Consider the following 19,986-nt stretch of genomic DNA (forward strand, 5'->3'; position numbering starts at 1 on the left):
AGTTGTGAACAAATCAGTGAGGATTTGAGAAAATAAATGCGTGGTGTAATGACTTCGACAGGAATTGTGTCGTCTGCCACACACAGCTTGGTGGCTAGCAGAGTATATATGTAGATATAGATGTTGAAGTTCCTCCCTTCAACATTCTTGGCTTTTTTTCCCTAACGTTTCACTGCGGCCAATCACGTTGTAGTGTATTTTAAACGGAAAAATCCGTTGATGGTCTTTTTCTGTTCCAAAAACTGTTGCTGTGGCTCTTTGATTTGAAGCAACGCTGTTGTGTTGGTTACTCGTTTTCCGTGAATTATCGCTCACTAATATTTTTGGGAAGAACTGATCCTTGTTTATCAGACACCACAATATGCGAAATCTATTCTTTTGCTCTATACGGAAAACCACTGCCGTCAGGCAGTACCGTGCAGAATAACGCAGTAGCCGCTCTTTAATTTTTGTAGATCTGTATACTTATTTTCCCGATACCGTCCGTATCAGGAAACTGTTACTCTAAGAAAAGGAAATTTCAATGAAATGAATATCCCTAGCTGCATACAGGCGTTGATATAAATCGACGGGGACAGTTGAAAATGTGTGCCCCGACCCGGACTCGAACCCGGGATCTCCTGCTTACATGGCAGATGCTCTATCCATTTTTGTTTTTTCACCGGGGACACAGAAGATAGTGCGACTGCAGGGTCTTATCTCTGACACGCCTCCCATGAGACCCACATTCCCAACTTATTTTCCCGCACTACATTCATAGTGCCCCTGCCCATTATATTCATTACTCGCCGCTTTTTGCCGACTCCCATACGAGTTCAGGGCACTGTTCGTGCATGTGCACAGAAGAAGATGGTCAAATGGTCGGTGAGCCTTATATATATATATATATATATATATATATATATATATATATATATATATATATATATATATGAGATGGTATCTGTTTCTTCGGACGTGTCCGAAAGAACAGATACCATCTTCATATATTTAAAAGGAAATTTGTCCATTCTGTGCTCGTAGCTCTAGTATTCCGAGCACGGGCGCGCCCTACCTGAAATACAAGCACCCAGTCTTTAGTTTCGTATGTCAAAGCACTTAGTGTTGTCCCCTCTATTTTTCGTCGTGATTCAGGAACTGTGGAGTACCGTCTATCACTGATGTGGTCTTTTACTTTAGTGACTACGTGGGGAGCCTTCGAAGCTTCACGTCTCTGAACAGCACATTGTGACAGAGTCCACAGATTATATTTCTCGAATTAACGTATAAGCCCTGACGAAGAACAAAAATCGGGATTTATTCCCAAGTGTTTACAAGTTGCTTGCATCTTTTTCCGAAACATGTAAAACGCTTTTCAAGTCTCGGCGATCTTCGAAATGGAGAGCCTCAGCGGGTATCCACTTCACTATCGATCCGTTTTTGACACTTGCTAGTAAATAAACTACAGCACACATACGAGAGTTCATATCTTCGAAAGCCGGTATTTTTCTTTACGTTCCGACCAGGTCAACCACATTTTCTGTCGAACGACACCTCAGAAGCCGCCGGTCAGAATAATGGCGGTCTCTTTGTCCCAGAGAAAAAGGGGCACACGCTTGTGTACCACCCGCGGAGGCCTGCAGCTTTTACAGCGCTGTAAACAAGCTATCACGACATATTTCTCATCGGTGGCGACCCTCTCGCTTTTGATAAAAAGGAACAAGGATCAGATACGAAGCCGAGCAGCTGGGCGCCGTGTACTACACGAGCCATAGGCTCTGCTGTGTAATTTTCTCAGTAGTGAGGGCTCCTTTGGGTGCCTCACACTTCTGAAATTTATGTTTTACGAGCTTTACCCAGATCGCAGGTAAAAAATAAACATGACAGTAAGATTAGGTTTCCGATATTTCATTTTTAGACGAATGGAGTTCAAATCTTCAACTGGCCATTCAGGTTTAGGACCTCTGTGGTTTACGTAAATCAATTAAGGGGAAGGTCCGTATGGTTGCCTTGAAAATGAACCGGCTAATTTCCTGCCTAATTCATTCCAAATGTAGACTTGTGTTCCACTTCTCATGATTTATTCTCATGATTCGATATTTTTAGATTTCGAGATGGCTCTCGACACCCTTCGCCACAAGCGTCTTCTAACCGAACTGCGTGCCTACGGAGTAACGCCTCAGTTGTGCGACTGGATTCGTGATTTCCTGTCAGGAAGGTCACAGTTCGTAGTAATAGACGGAAAGTCACAGAGTAAAACAGAAGTAATATCCGCCGTTCCCGAAGGAAGTGTTATAGGCGCTCTATTGTTCCTGATCTATATTAACGGCATAGGAGACAATCTGAATAGCCGTCTGAGATTGTTTGCAGATGATGCTGTCATTTACCGCCTTGTAAAGTCATCAGATGATCAAAACGACTTGCAAAATGATTTAGATAAGATATCTGTATGGTGCGAAAAGTGGCAGTTGACACTGAGTAAAGAAAAGTGTGAAGTTATTCACAGGAATACTAAAAGAAATCAGCTAAATTTCGATTACGCGATAAGTCACACAAATCTGAGGGCTGTAAATTCAACTAAATACTTAGGGATTACAATTACAAATAACCTAAATTGCAACGATAGCATAGATAATATTGTGGGTAGAGCAAACCAAAGACTGTGATTCATTGGCAGAAGGTGCCACAGGTGTACCAAAGAGACTGCTTACACTACGCTTGTCCGCCCTATTCTGGAGTACTACTGTGCGGTGTGGGATCCGCAGCAGGTGAGACTGACGGATGACATCGAAAAAAGGGCAGCTCGTTTTGTACTATCGCGAAACAGGGGAGACAGTGTCACAGACATGATATGTGAACTGGAGTGGCAATCATTAAAACAAAGGCGGTTTTCGTTGCGACGGGATCTTTTCATGAAATTTCAATCACCAGTTTTCTCTTCCGATTTGCGAAAACATTCTGTTGGCACCCACCTACAGAGGGAGAAATGATCGTCACGATAAAATAAGAGAAATCAGGCCTCGCACAGAAAAATTTAAGTGCTCGTTTTTCCCGCGTGCCGTTCTAGAGTGGAACGGTAGAGAGACAGCATGAAGGTGGTTCATTGAACCCTCTGCTAGGCACTTTATAGTGAATAGCAGAGTAATCACGTAGGTGTAGATGTAGACGAGAAGAAAAATACTACTCCACTTTCTACAACCCTACCACTACTATTGTAAATTTAGTATGCTTTTACCTAAATAACAGAAAACCCTGTCTCTATCTTGCCACGTATAACCCTCTTACTAAATTTAGTTTAGTTTCCAAATAAAGTACACTATGGGACGATAATCCTGTTAATAGGAAAAGCTGATCAGTAGAGTTATCCTCTTTACAGGATTTGACTGTGTGTTTTGTCTAATGGATAAGTAAATCAGACTGTTCAGTTCTTTTCCTAAGGTCTTACCCAACGGTTAGAAAGAAACGCAATAGGAGAATAGTATTATATTGAAGCTAGAACATTTCAGTTCCAAGTTCATTTAGTGGTTTAAAATATGTACTAACGGTCGCCAGCCTGTCCAGGTAATGAGACAGTGAAGTATTGGAAAAGCAGAAGTATGAATTTAGCCTACATCCTTGCTACTGTTTAAGTTGCTTCTTCAAGTAAATACGTAAACAATGTTGGTGCAAATACTGGAATTTCTTTTTGACTACTAAACCCTCATACATTACGTTTTTAAAAGAGAAAAAGTCCCGTAGATAACTTCAGGGAAGCTAAAAAATGGTCAGGGGGACATTTAGAAATGCACTTTCCATAACCAACAAACTTAAATGCTAAAATTCTGAGATACTGTAGCACACACTTATTACACTGAACATTTCAGTTCAAGAAAACCTCTTTCTTACTGGAATTTACTTTCAAAAGCTATTACTCTTTGAACTAACTCTGTACAGTCATTTAACAGATTCTAGTAACTTCGCTTCACTCTGACTGCATTTTACGTTAGCAAACTTTTACTATAACACTTTGCACCAGTTAAGAAAACTTTTAAAACAATAATAACATGACTTCATTTCTCTGTAATGTACTAAAGCATGAAAGTGTTATTACTCTAACTAAAATTCTCATTACGCCTTTCAGTGAAACAACTAAGACAAATCTTCTTTAACTATCTCTCAAGATGGAAATATTTATGAACTCTTTAACTTTATAATGCAAAATTACATTTAAATTCACTCTTTTCAATTTACACTCTTCCACTACTAAGACGTAATTTCATTACAACAGGATATAGTCCCTCATACATATATAGCTCATTACTTACTCAAAAACAATTTAAATGGTGCCTCTTTATATTAACTCGACACTTCATAAGTATGCAAAACACGATACTCGGATTAATCAACACCAGGAAGGAATCATACATAGGTGTATGATTAAGATGAAATAACGGGGTGAACCAGTTTTTTTAAAGTTCAAGAATGATTCTTCACTAACAAAACACAGTTTACATTAATGGCTCACGCTGTACAAAAGTAAAATACCAAAAAAGTATTATCTGGTGGCTGTAGGCTTGGGTATAGCGAACAGTTATAGGCGCTTCACTACCCACAGTAGGGCCTGCAACTATCTTGCTGTATAAGCTCAATTTCTCTTCTTGACGTCGTTCAATTTTACAAACAGTAGGCTAACAACTCGCAGCTATGCCATAAGCCGTTTTCAGTCTTCATCCGAGGCATTTTTGTGCAAATTTGCAGGCAAAGCTTCTCCTGCTCCACAAAGTTGTTGCCTCAATCAATGCTGCTTATTTAAGACTTTTTGACTTACTTCCCACGCTTGTTCTAGGTTGCGCGCCATCTTACAATCTTTTCCATTACCCACAGCCACTACGTTTCAAACAGAAGCACATTGGCTTTTACATAAGACCTATTTCTTATATTGTTCCTAAGCGTGACCATTTCTTACAATCGTCAAATTTACCTCAACATGAACGGTTTATAAACACAAATATTTATAAACTCAAAATGTACTCAGAAACTTAATTAATGTAATAAACAATTTAGGCTACATAGTATTTTACATACATTAGTCACATACAATGCAAAGAACTTCAATCTCTAGTATAGCACACTTTACATATACAGAAAATATAGTACCAATATACAAACATTTTAAAGCAAAAAATTGTAAGGAATTTAGATGAACCATAAACAAATAGTGCTATACTTCTTCTCTATTTTGAACTTAATGTTGCTTTTGTTTTTGTGGTCTTCAGTCCGAAGACTGATTTGAAGCAGCTGGTGCAGCTGGTTTGATCCATGTCTCCATACTATTGTATCCTGTGCAGGACTTTTCATCTCCGAATAATTACTGCAAGCTACATCCTTCAGAATCTGCTACGATTTACACCCCCACCCCCCCTCCACACACACACACACACACTTACATCTAATACCAAACTGGTGACCCTTTGATGTATTAGAATATGTCCTATAAACTGATCTCTTCTTTTAGTCAAGTTGTGCCATGGATTTGTTTTCTAGTAGATTCTGTTCAGTATCTCCTCATTAGTTACGCGTTCTATCCATCAAACCTTCGGATTTTCCTGTAACACCGCATTTCAAAAGCTTCTATCCTTTTCTTGTTCGAACAGTTTATCGTTCATCTTTCACTTCCATACGTGGCTACACTACAGACAATACTTTCAGAAAAGACGTCCTAAGACTTCAATCTATATTCGATGTTAACAAAGTTGTGTTCTTCAGAAACGCTTCTCTTGCCATTGCCAGCGTATATTTCATGTCCTCTCTACTTCGGCCATTATTAGTTGTTTTGCTAGCCAAATAGCAACACTCATCGACTACTTACAGTGTCTCGTTTCCTAACCTAGTTTTCTCAACATCGTCTGATTTAATTCGACCACACTACATTATCCTTGTCTTGCTATTGTTGATGTTCATCTTATCTCCTTCTTTCAAGGCACTGTCCATTCCATTAAACTGCTCTTTCAAGTCCTTTGCTGTTTTTGACAGAATTACAATGTCATCCACAAACTTCTTCTCCCTGTTTAATAACCACTCGAAATTTTTCTTTGGTTTCTTTTATTGCTTGCTGAATGTACAGATTGAATAACATCGGCGACAGGCAACTTCCACGTTGCACACGCTTCCCTTTACCGTCCCTTGGCCCCTATAACTGCCGTCCGGTTTCTGCTCAAATTATAAACAGCCTTTCGATTCCTATATTTTACCTCTAATACATTCAGAATTTCAATGAGAGTATTCCAGCCAGTATCGTAGAAAGCTGTATATAAGTGCTATAAACGTGTGTTTGCTATTCCTTCACATATCTTCTAAGAAAAATCGTTGAGCTAGTATTGCGACGTGTGTTCCTACACACTCATGTATCCTGAGATCGGCTGTACAAGGGGCTGTTTTTGAACAGGTTTTGAGGAGAAGAACAGAATTACCAAATAGAAAATATGACCTAATTATTGGAAAAGGCATCAGTTCCAAAGCAGATAAACCGAAATGATCTAGGAAAGCATACAACTAATGGTTACGCGAATCCGTTGCCCTAATAGCAGTCGGGTATACATCTGCTTAATTATGTAGACAAATTTTGATTAGTTAGTGAAATTGCGAAACTGAATTGTAGACTAAAACAATGCAGTCACCAGTCCTACAATGGACGACAGTTCCTGGTACACAGTGGTTTAGTTTGAATTTGAACTACGGTAACAACTAAAGATACGTACATGGCCTAGAATAAGCATTACTCAAAAAAAATGGTTCAAATGGCTCTGAGCACTATGGGACTCTACTGCTGAGGTCATTAGTCCCCAGAACTTAGAACTAGTTAAACCTAACTAACCTAAGGACATCACAAACATTCATGGCCGAGGCAGGATTCGAACCTGCGACCGTAGCGGTCTTACGGTTCCAGACTGCAGCGCCTTTAACCGCACGGCCACATCGGCCGGCAACCATTACTCAGATGGGAGCTCAATTGAAAATGTAAGCTATCTCAAAATTTAGTTGGTCAATTACCATTGTATTCAACACTTTGGAATAACTGAAAATCAGACCTGACATGCTTACCGTCACACGTGATGTGGTAATAATGAAGCTCCGTGATCTCGCAATAATTTTCACTGTCACTGTGTTTTAACCAACATTTTCTTCCAAATACCCAAAATTCATTACCAGAAAACGTAAGAATAAAGTATAAATGACTTTACAATTAGCAGCAATTCAATTAGGCGTCGCCGAAATAAGATAACCAAGATCGATTGGACTTATCATATGCCACGCACTTCAGTGGCTTGCTGACTACAGATGTAAACATAAATACAAAAATTTACCCGACACACCAAATTTGAGTACTACACTGAAGCGCCAAAGAAACTGGTACAGGCACGCGTATTCAAATAGGGAGATATGTAAACATGCAGAATACGGCGCTGCGGTCGGCAACGCCTGTACAAGACAACAAGCGTCTGACGCAGTTCTGCCGGCCGTGGTGGTCTCGCGGTTCTAGGCGCGCAGTCCGGAACTGTGCGACTGCTACGGTCGCAGGTTCGAATCCTGCCTCGGGCATGGATGTGTCTAATGTCCTTAGGTTAGTTAGGTTTAAGTAGTTCTAAGTTCTAGGGGACTGATGACCACAGCAGTTGAGTCCCAGAGTGCTCAGTGCCATTTGACGCAGTCCTTAGATCGTTTACTCCTGCTATAATGGCAGGTTATCAAGATTTAAGTGAGTTTGAACATGGTTTTATAGTCGGCGCACGAGCGATGGGACACAGCATCTCCGAGGTAGAGAGAAAGTGGGGATTTTCCCGGACGATCATTTGACGAATGTACCGTGAATATCTGGAATCCGGTAAAACATCGAATCTGCGACATCGCTGCTGCCGGAAATGATCCTGCAAGAACGACGACTGAAGAGAATCGTTCAACGTGACAGAATTGCAACCCTTCCGCTGTTGCTGCAGATTTCATTGCTGGACCATCAAGTGTCAGCGTGCGAACCATTCAACGAAATGGGCTTGGAGACAACCTCTCGAATCCATGGGCTGCATGTCAGCAGGGGACAGTTCAATCTGGTGGAGGCTCTGTAGGGGTGTGGGGCGTGTGCAGTTGGAGTGATATGGGACCACTGATACGTCTAGATACGACTCGGCCAGGGGACATGTACATAATAATCCTGTCTGATTGCCTGCATCCATTCATGTCCATTATGCGTTCCGACGGATTTGGGCAAATTCAGCAGAACAATTCGACACCCCACACGTCCAGAACTGCTACAGAGTTGCTCCAAGAACACTCTTCTGAGTTTAAACACTTCCACTGGCCACCAAACTCCCAGACATGAACGTTATTGAAGGTTTCCAGAATGAGATTTTCACTCTGCAGCGGAGTGTGCGCTGATATGAAACTTCGGGCACACAGTTTTAATCTGCCAGGAAGTTATTGAAGGTGTCTGGGATGCCTTGGAACGTGCTGTTCAGAAGAGATTTCCACCCCCTAGTATTCTTACGGATCTATCGACAGCACTACAGGATTCATGCCGGCCGAAGTGGCCGTGCGGTTAAAGGCGCTGCAGCCTGGAACCGCAAGACCGCTACGGTCGCAGGTTCGAATCCTGCCTCGGGCATGGATGTTTGTGATGTCCTTAGGTTTAACTAGTTCTAAGTTCTAGGGGACTAATGACCTCAGAAGTTGAGTCCCATAGTGCTCAGAGCCATGTCTCACAGGATTCATGGTGTCAGTTCCCTGCAGCATTCCTTCAGACATTAGTCTGACCTATTCCACGACGTGTTGCGGCACTTCTGCGTGCTCGCGGGGGTCCTGCATCATTCATGTGTATCAGTTTCTTTGCCAGTTTTAATGTGGGCGAAGATGCATGGCAATAAATGCTCTGTTGAATATTTACGGTAGGATTAGACTTAGATTTTAAACTCTTTATATATTGACGAAACAATAATGCTTTGACAATGGCAAATCTTTTAGAATTCTGATTGTCTGAGACTGTACAGTCTTTCTAGAGCTGACGCAACTGTTCAGCGGCAACAGTTACTCTTATTAAGTAAAACTGGCTTGATTCCATGCTGGACGCCTCGTATGGCAACCAGTTATGAATTTCTTGAAGTAAGACAGTCTTGGTTGCAAATTGACGTGTTTCGCCCTTGTAGAGTATCTTCAGATTAACCTAGGGTTGTGAAACAACATAGGTTCATTAAAAAGGTTTGGATGGGGCTAGTATGAGGTAGGGTTCCAGGTTGTGTGGCCGTTTCTTAACTAACAATAACTGTGACCTTATGTAAGAAGTAGTGTAGCGAGCCATCATCCATATGGCATTAAGGTAAAAATTATAAGGAAACATTGTGCTATCGCAATTAGGCAAGTAAAAGCATAAGGGACTCGAAACTGAGAATAAATGCCAAAGCATAATTACAGTATCTACTGGAAATAAGAGCTATGGAAAACTAAGAAAAATTTTGACAGGGCTTACATAATACGGAGCCAACGGCGTTCCGGCGTACACAGCATGGAACGTTGCGTACAGCGGACGAAATGCGGTCGAGAACACAGGATACACTATGTGATCAAAAGTATCCGGATACCCCCATAAACATACGTTTTTCATATTAGGTGCATTGTGCTGCCATCTACTGCCAGGTACTCCGTATCAGCGACCTCAGTAGTCATTAGACATTGTGAGAGAGCAGAATGGGCATTCCGGGGAACTCACGGAGTTCGACCGTGGTCAGGTGATTGGGTGTCACTTATGTCATACTCCTGTACGCGAGACTTCCGCACTCCTAAACGTCCCTAGGTCCACTGTTTCCGATGTGATAGTGAAGTGGAAACGCGAAGGGACACGTACAGCACAAAAGCGTACAGGCCGACCTCGTCTGTTGACTGCCGCACACCGCCGACAGTTGAAGAGGGTCGTAATGTGTGATAGGCAGACATCTATCCAGACCATCACACAGCAGTTCCAAACTACATCAGGATGCACAGCAAGTACTATGACAGTTAGGCAGGAGGTGAGAAAGCTTGGATTTCATGGTCGAGCGGCTGCTCATAAGCCACACATCACGCCGGTAAATGACAAATGACGCCTCGCTTGGTGTAAGGAGCATATACATTAGACGATTGAACAGTGGAAAAACGTTGTGTGGAGTGACGAATCACGATACACAATGTGGCGATCCGATGAAAGGGTGTGGGTATGGCGAATGGCTCAAATGACTCTGAGCACTATGGGACTTAACATCTGAGGTCATCAGTCCCCTAGAACTTAGAACTACTTAGACCTAACTAACCTAAGGACGCCACACACATACATGCCCGAGGCAGGATTCGAATCTGCGACCGTAGCTGTCACGCGGTTCCAGACTAAGGCGCCTAGAACCGCACGGCCACACCGGCCAGCCCCGGGGCAGGATTCGAAACTGTGATCGTAGCGGTCGTGCGGTTCCAGACTGTAGCGCCTAGAACCGCTCGGCCACCTCTGCCGGCGTATGGCGAATGCCCGGTGACGTCATCTGCCATCCTGTGTATTGCCAACAATAAAATTGGGAGGCGGTGCTGTTATGGTGTGGTCGTGTTTTTCATGGAGGGGGCTTGCACCCCTTGCTCTTTTGCCTGGCACTATCACAGCACAGGCCTACGTTGATGTTTTAAGCACCTTCTTGCTTCCCACTGTTGAAGAGCAATTCGGGGATGGCGATTGCATCTGTCAACATGATCGAGCACCTGTTCATAATTCACGGCCTATGGCAGAGTGGTTACACGACAGTAACATCCCTGTAATGGAGTGGCCTACACACAGTCCTGACCTGAATCCTATAGAACGTCTCTGTGATGTTTTGTAACGCCGACTTCGTTCCAGGCCTCACCGACCGACGTCGATACCTCTCCTCAGTGCATCATTCCGTGAAGAATGGCTGCCATTCCCCAGGAAACCATTCAGCACCTGATTGAAAGTATGCCTGCGAGAGTGGAAGCTGTCATCAAGGCAAACGGTGGGCCGTCGTCATATTGCATTTCAGCATTACCGATGGAGGGAGCCACGAACTTGTAAGTCATTTTCTGCCAGGTGTCCAGATAGTTTTGATCACAGAGTGTACATCAGACCTCGCAACCAGCCAAACAAACATGAAGTCTTAATGACAATGTTTTACAAACGTAGTAACAGACATTAAGGGTAGATGGCGTTGGTTAACAAACGTGCTGAAGAAAAGTGGTTTTTGCGGGTTTGCCATAGTTCTTCTTTCCAGTAGATATTGTAGTTTTACTTTGGCTTTTTATTCCTGGTTTCAGGTCCTTATGCTTCTGTTTGCTAATGATGATAGGTAGATAATTTCTTATATTGTTTATCTTAGTACTACATGCTAGCATTAAAGAATGGATGTTGACTCACGTCACTTCTTTACGTACGTTCACTGTTACTGTTAGTTTTGCAGACGGCTAACAGCCTGAAGTTTCGCATCATACTAACTTCATGCCGCCGTTTTTAAAGTACCTGACCCTCACAATGTTGTTAATGTCGCCCAAGAACGGAACACGTCTTTGCCAATAAATAGATAAGACAGTTTGCAACCAAGATTGTCTTATTTCAACACTTTGGTTAAGGCTCATCATCCTGTTCAAAAATGGCTCTAATCACTATGGGACTTGACATCTGAGGTCATCAGTCCCCTAGACTTAGAACTGCTTAAACCTAACTAACCTAAGGATATCACACACATCCATGCCCGAGGCAGGATTCGAACCTGCGACCGTAGCAGCTGCTCGTTTCCGGACTGGAGCTCGTTGAACCGCTCGGCCACAGCGGCCGGCCATCATCCTGTCGTAAATAAATTTTCAGCATGGTTTAGCCGCGCAGTACTCTCTCTTTCGGATCAACGACACACACACACACACACACACACACACACACACACACACACACACATGCATACACACGTGCGCGCATTTCTCGCAGCTACACAGCGTCAATTCTACACTCCTGGAAATTGAAATAAGAACACCGTGAATTCATTGTCCCAGGAAGGGGAAACTTTATTGACACATTCCTGGGGTCAGATACATCACATGATCACACTGACAGAACCACAGGCACATAGACACAGGCAACAGAGCATGCACAATGTCGGCACTAGTACAGTGTATATCCACCTTTCGCAGCAATGCAGGCTGCTATTCTCCCATGGAGACGATCGTAGAGATGCTGGATGTAGTCCTGTGGAACGGCTTGCCATGCCATTTCCACCTGGCGCCTCAGTTGGACCAGCGTTCGTGCTGGACGTGCAGACCGCGTGAGACGACGCTTCATCCAGTTCCAAACATGCTCAATGGGGGACAGATCCGGAGATCTTGTTGGCCAGGGTAGTTGACTTACACCTTCTAGAGCACGTTGGGTGGCACGGGATACATTCGGACGTGCATTGTCCTGTTGGAACAGCAAGTTCCCTTGCCGGTCTAGGAATGGTAGAACGATGGGTTCGATGACGGTTTGGATGTACCGTGCACTATTCAGTGTCCCCTCGACGATCACCAGTGGTGTACGGCCAGTGTAGGAGATCGCTCCCCACACCATGATGCCGGGTGTTGGCCCAGTGTGCCTCGGTCGTATGCAGTCCTGATTGTGGCGCTCACCTGCACGGCGCCAAACACGCATACGAACATCATTGGCACCAAGGCAGAAGCGACTCTCATCGCTGAAGACGACACGTCTCCATTCGTCCCTCCATTCACGCCTGTCGCGACACCACTGGAGGCGGGCTGCACGATGTTGGGGCGTGAGCGGAAGACGGCCTAACGGTGTGCGGGACCGTAGCCCAGCTTCATGGAGACGGTTGCGAATGGTCCTCGCCAATACCCCAGGAGCAACAGTGTCCCTAATTTGCTGGGAAGTGGCGGTGCGGTCCCCTACGGCACTGCGTAGGATCCTACGGTCTTGGCGTGCATCCGTGCGTCGCTGCGGTCCAGTCCCAAGTCGACGGGCACGTGCACCTTCCGCCGACGACTGGCGACAACATCGATGTACTGTGGAGACCTCACGCCCCACGTGTTGAGCAATTCGGCGGTACGTCCACCCGGCCTCCCGCATGCCCACTATACGCCCTCGCTCAAAGTCCGTCAACTGCACATACAGTTCACGTCCACGCTGTCGCGGCATGCTACCAGTGTTAAAGACTGCGATGGAGCTCCGTATGCCACGGCAAACTGGCTGACACTGACGGCGGCGGTGCACAAATGCTGCGCAGCTAGCGCCATTCGACGGGCAACACCACGGTTCCTGGTGTGTCCGCTGTGCCGTGCGTGTGATCATTGCTTGTACAGCCCTCTCGCAGTGTCCGGAGCAAGTATGGTGGGTCTGACACACCGGTGTCAATGTGTTCTTTTTTCCATTTCCAGGAGTGTATATCACATCTAACTTCCTTCTATTCTGCTCTCTCGTATTGGACAGATTATATTACTATTCAAACGAAATCTTTTTTTATATGAAAAGAGATCCATGACATGCTTCCGTGTCTACGTTACAACATTTATCAAATTGTGATTAAATAGTTATATCAAGTTAATGTGAAAAATATCACAATCTTGCAACTACTTCAATAAAAGAAACGAATGAAAATATATGTATGGATGATTAAAGAACAACATTGAAAAATACAGAAGAAATAGTTTATAGTACAGGGACATTTGTGTTGTAGCGTTCCACAATGACTTTTCAAGTATTTGTGAAATATGGGCAGTGGTGTCACGCAGGGTTTTGGGACAAACAGGATTCCAGTCGTAATATTAGCTACCGGATTTTATATGCATTATTTGATATGCACAAAAGACTTTATTTTACAGGAATTGTGGTATTTAACAAAACTGCAGTGCTCATTTTAATAACAAGTTTGTGTGGCCATCATCCGCAGCAAGGCCACAGATATTCGTTTTGTAAATGAAAACCGTCTTTTCTTGCTGCAACGTATTTTTTATTTCTTCCAGGCGCGTTTCGCATTTTTTACTTTAAGGCGTCGTCAGTGGAATCTAGAATGATACAGTATGCGATCATTGCAGATTGTTTTTCACAGAAATAAATGAACTGTAACTAATCATTTATTTACGAAAAAACAACTGATGAACTGTTTTATAATATGCAAATACCGCAATTAAAACACAACTGTATCATTCTAGATTCCCCTGACGACACCTTGAGGCAAAAACCCGAAACGCGTCTGGAAGAAATAAAAAATATACTTCAGCAACATAAGGCGGTTTTTATTTACAAAACGATCATTTTAATATTTGAGCTACAGAGATTGTAGCGTTGTCATACAATTGCTCACACTTCTCCAGCGTGAACGGTTAGTTGGGATACTTTCTAGATTAAAAGGCTCATAAAAAATTTGAGTTGTTGTCTCTGTTTCATTTATCGTCTGAATACGCCACAGTTAAAGCAAAACACGGAGGTTCGGTTTGCATCACGAGACTTATCATCATCGTATAGTTACGAATAACATTCTCTAGAATGGTTACATTATTCGACTTCTACATTATTTCATATGTTTAGAGTGCTGTTATCATTGTACCCTATAATTAAAACCCTTTATATAGATTTAGACTGGAAATGACTAAGTAAATAGGATAATATGGAACGAAATACGGAATAGGGAAGGTGACACTAGATTTCGTTTTATAAAAAGATCCGTAAAAGTATACGAAAGATGCATGGATTTTTCTCAAGTAGCTACTTACTGTAAAAAATAAAAATACAAGAAGCCATGTGATGTCGACATCTTAGGGCACATTGGCAGCAAAATTTCATTAGTTCGAAAACGAAGAATGCTGTAAAGCACCCGCCTAAATAGAGATTTTGAAAATCTCATAAAGATACAGGGAAGCAGCTAAGAGATTGATTAAAAAAGAACCAAGTGTTACGGAGAAAACGGTGCGGTTTTCTATGGTGCAGCAGATACGGGAACATTCGCAGCAAATTAGTTTCCCTAGGATTTCTGTACGGAGTTTGATTTCCAGAGAACCGTGGAAACAGTTTGTTGCCATTCTCCTTGTTCAACAGGAGAACATACCTCACCTAGTTATTACGGCTCTTATCGCAACAATTATTCTTTCACCGGTGGGATACGTCAGTAGAAACGTACGGCGGCTTACCGGTTGCGGTAATCACGGCGTTTTCTTCCGCCGGGGCGCGGAGATAATTTTTTCCTCGTTTTAATTGCAGCGACCGCCCGGCTGATACGCGCCGCCTCGGCGCTCTCGGCTCGGTGGAGCCCACGTTACCGAGCTGCGCTATCGCTGGCGACTGTCAAAGATGCTCACAGCGATAGAGTAATTCCTACCTGGGCATCGACAACCCGCGCTAGTTCCTTTGTTCGCCGCTGGCGGCACCACCCTCGACGTACATCTTTGCTGATGGCGATATGACTTGCCCAGCGGTATTCATTCTTGTTAGAGTATGTCCGGTGAACATGTCATCTTACGACTATGGGAAGCTTCTGTACACATTTTTTCTTTTATGTTTCCATATGTTGTTTTAAAGTTTATAGTTATTAGTATCGCTATATTTTTGTAATTGGAAATGCATGTGGAAACTACAGAATCCAGTGCGTAAGTGTCTTTGTGACGAGAGCTTGCGAAGTCGACGAGAAATATCGAATGCGCGGAACTGTAGTCTGTATGGGGATGGGAGGTGGGGGCACGTATCCGGCTGCCTATGGATTTTATACTTCGTACTATGGAGTTCACATATCGACACTACGGTGTGAATCAAATTCGAAAGTACAGCTAATGGACAGCGATTCCAAATGATTGGAAAAGAGCACAGGGAGTCCCAGTCTTCAAGAAGGGTCGTCGAGCAGTTGCGCAAAACTATAGACCTATATCTCTGACGTCGATCTGTTTTAGAATGTTAGAACATGTTTTTGGCTCGAGTATTATGTCATTTCTGGAAACCCAGAATCTACTACGTAGGAATCAACATGGATTCCGGAAACAGCGATCGTGTGAGACCCAACTCGCTTTATTTGTTCATGAGACCCAGAAAATATCAGATACAGGCTCCCAGGTAGATGCTATTTTTCTTGACTTCCGGAAGGCGTTCGATACAGTTCCGCACTGTCGCCTGATAAACAAAGTAAGAGCCTACGGAATATCAGATCAGCTGTGTGGCTGGACTGAAGAGTTTTTAGCAAACAGAACACAGCATGTTGTTATCAATGGAGAGACGTCTACAGATGTTAAAGTAACCTCTGGCGTGCCACAGGGGAGTGTTATGGGACCATTGCTTTTCACAATACATATAAATGACCTAGTAGATAGTGTCGGAAGTCCCATGCGGCTTTTCGCGGATGATGCTGTAGTATACAGAGAAGTTTCAGCATTAGAAAATTGTAGCGAAATGCAGGAAGATCTGCAGCGGATAGACACTTCGTGCAGGGAGTGGAAACTGACCCTTAACATAGACAAATGTAATGTATTGCGAATACATAGAAAGAAGGATCCTTTATTGTATCATTATATGATAGCGGAACAAACACTGGTAGCAGTTACTTCTGTAAAATATCTGGGAGTATGCGTGCGGAACGATTTGAAGTGGAATGATCATATAAAATTAATTGTTGGTAAGGCGGGTACCAGGTTGAGGTTCATTGGGAGAGTCCTTAGAAAATGTAGTCCATCAACAAAGGAGGTGGCTTACAAAACACTCGTTCGACCTATACTTGAGTATTGCTCATCAGTGTGGGATCCGCACCAGATCGAGTTGACGGAGGAGATAGAGAAGATCCAAAGAAGAGCGGCGCGTTTCGTCACAGGGTTATTTGGTAACCGTGATAGCGTTACGGAGATGTTTAACAAACTCAAGTGGCAGACTCTGCAAGAGAGGCGCTCTGCATCGCGGTGTAGCTTGCTCGCCAGGTTTCGAGAGGGTGCGTTTCTGGATGAGGTATAGAATATATTGCTTCCCCCTACTTATACCTCCCGAGGAGATCACGAGTGTAAAATTAGAGAGGTTAGAGCGCGCACGGAGGCTTTCAGACAGTCGTTCTTCCCGCCAACCATACGCGACTGGAACAGGAAAGGGAGGTAATGACAGTGGCACGTAAAGTGCCCTCCGCCACACACCGTTGGGTGGCTTGCGGAGTATAAATGTAGATGTAGATGTAGATGTAATGGCAGAGACACTTGATGAACAGTGCAAGTGAATCAATGCGCGCGCGTCATCGATATGATCTGCACGAGGACTGTGCAAAGCGAAATGGAAAATGTACGAAGTTCCCCTCAATCTTTGCCACCCCAATAGTAGGAGATACCATAAGGTAATTAAGCTTCACAACACACATCCTGACTGAAGGAACACCGCGTGGGGTAGCCGCGCGGTCTTAGGTGCCATGTCACGGCCCGTGAGGCTACCCCCTGTAACGCCGCGTCCTTTGGACGAAAAATGAACAATATAAAAATAGTACCCCAAAGCCCAAAAGTCCCAAAAATCAAATTCCAAATTTCATACATGAGAAAAAAGAAAAAAAAACAAAGTCTCTGTTGGAATAATGTTGCTTGAATAGTAGCACGTAGATAGAGAAGAAATTCAGTACCAAGTAGCTTAGTGTTTTGAAAAAGAAAGAAACAAAAAAGATGGAATCCCATTAGTTTCAAAATAAAATCATAGTAGATCGCAAAGTACCGTAATTAGAAATCACGGAGTAGGACGAACGATCTCAAAGAATACTTCTTATGAGTATGCACTGCAACACTGTGTTACGAGAGTTTGCCGGAGCGAGTCGTACCTCAACGTGTGCTCGCATACGTGGGCGCGACGAGATTGTTTTTTGAACGCTAAAGATTTGCGATCTACTACGACGCACTGAACTTGTAATAAGTAAATTAGTAACTTCAAGTAGGATATCACGTAGAATCCAAATAGTGAAAGATTCGAAATTGTCTTAAATTGAATATTTCCAATAAAAGACTGGACATTACCCAAAGTTACAAACTATTAATGATGGTCCGATATAGAGGCTAAACTTTGAAACCGAATTGTGAGAAAAGAATTAACTTTCGTAAAATCAGTTACTGGACTCTGGAACTTGAGTAATATCTTGGACTGAAGTATACGTCATTAATACCACCCAGATACGAAAAGCTACTTCCTTACGGCAATATTAGGATGTGACAATAATGCAAAAACCAGCATTCAGTTTTATTACTGCGTTAATAACTTTGTCGAGGTCACCACTCGTCGGCTTCAGCTAAACTGGTGGCTGTCCGACCCTTGCTTAACGTGATTCAGAAGAATGAAGACCTTCAGTTGAGCAACAATAACTTTATTGCGAGCGCGTATCTGACGACGCCCGGCATGCATGGACAAATCGCAGCTATAAAATTTGCTTCCGGCCTATACAGAGGATCCTTAATCCTCGGAAACTTCCGTAGTTAGGAGAGAAAACAGTACTCGTCCACACAAGTCAGGAGGCACGGAACTACTCACTAACTCAAAAAACAAGGAATAATAATAATAATAAACAGAACGTATATAAAAGCTAGAAAACACAGCGCCTCTAGAGGCTGGGCGCGGAACTACACAAACGTCGCGTAAAGTAATTACGACCGCACACCACTGCACTGACTCACGCGCACAGCACACACACACACACACACACACACACACACACACACACACACCGGCGAGCTTGAATTAGCGCGCGGCAGCGTCGCTACAACTTCTTTGAATCCATTCAATATTGTGTACTCAGTAAATAATTATCTGTGCGAGGACACTGATTGTGCAAGGAACGCGGCGTGCATAAGTACTCATTGCCGCATTAACAAATTATCGCTCTGTTACGGACTATTAGGCTCAAGTAAACTGAAAAACTTTAGTGGATATATTGGTGTTGTGTGTGTGCTGAAGCTATGATTAATACCGGAATAGGAACTGATATATCCCTACGTGTAGCTGTGTTTAAAAACGCCGAGGAGCACATAATTGCTTGACCTGATCGAGACAAATAATACGCACTCGGTGCGATTTCAGGGCAGCCCAATGTAACGTCAATATATACAGCTCTACCGCTAGTTAGCCAGACTGCAACGTTGTAACCCGTCGGAGGTTCGAGTCCTCCATCGAGCACGGATGTTGGTGTTGTCCATAGCGTCAGTTAGTTTAAGTTAGATTAAGTACTGTGTAGGCCTAGGAACCGATGACCTTAGCAGTTTGGTCCCATAAGACCTTACCACAAATTTCCAAAATACCACAAACAGAAATAACAGCTATGAATAAGCTGTGAGTGACAGTGAATTGTGAATGAAAACAAAATAAACAGCGAAAATCAAGGGCAGCGACAGTGGATGGTTGGTTGGTTGGTTTTGGGGAAGGAGACCAGACAGCGTGGTCATCGGTCTCATCGGATTAGGGAAGGATGGGGAAGGAAGTCGGCCGTGCCCTTTCAGAGGAACCAACCCGGCATTTGCCTGGAGTGATTTAGGGAAATCACGGAAAACCTAAATCGGGATTGCCGGACGCGGGATTGAACCGTCGTCCTTCCGAATGCGAGTCCAGTGTAGCGACAGTGGAGGCGAATCGATCTTGAGTGGTACCTCTTCACGCCGTGTACGAGTATAGCCGGATCCCGAAACGCTTTAACACTTAAGTTTTAGACACTGACCAACAGAAGAGGACATTATCCGGAACACCACCGAATTTACTTGTTCGTCACCTTCATTACGAGAATACATTTCTTTGGCAGCGACTGTTGATGCAACACTTCGGATCCAGCGACGCATTAAAACGCCGTCAAAATTCAGAAACTTACGTGATGAACTGATATAAAAGGCACGCTCTCACATGCATAAAATAAAGTACTAGCCATTATTAACTTAAATTTGAAGCCTAATTTGTGTTGCAAAACACACAAAATCATCTGTATACCCTTCGACGTATCTACCATTAACAAACCCCATTACCTATTCAATATTCTTCCTCTCTCAGTTCTTTTCACTTTT

The sequence above is a fragment of the Schistocerca americana genome, chromosome 4 (assembly GCF_021461395.2).
Source record: "Schistocerca americana isolate TAMUIC-IGC-003095 chromosome 4, iqSchAmer2.1, whole genome shotgun sequence".
Lineage (NCBI taxonomy): Eukaryota > Metazoa > Arthropoda > Insecta > Orthoptera > Acrididae > Schistocerca > Schistocerca americana.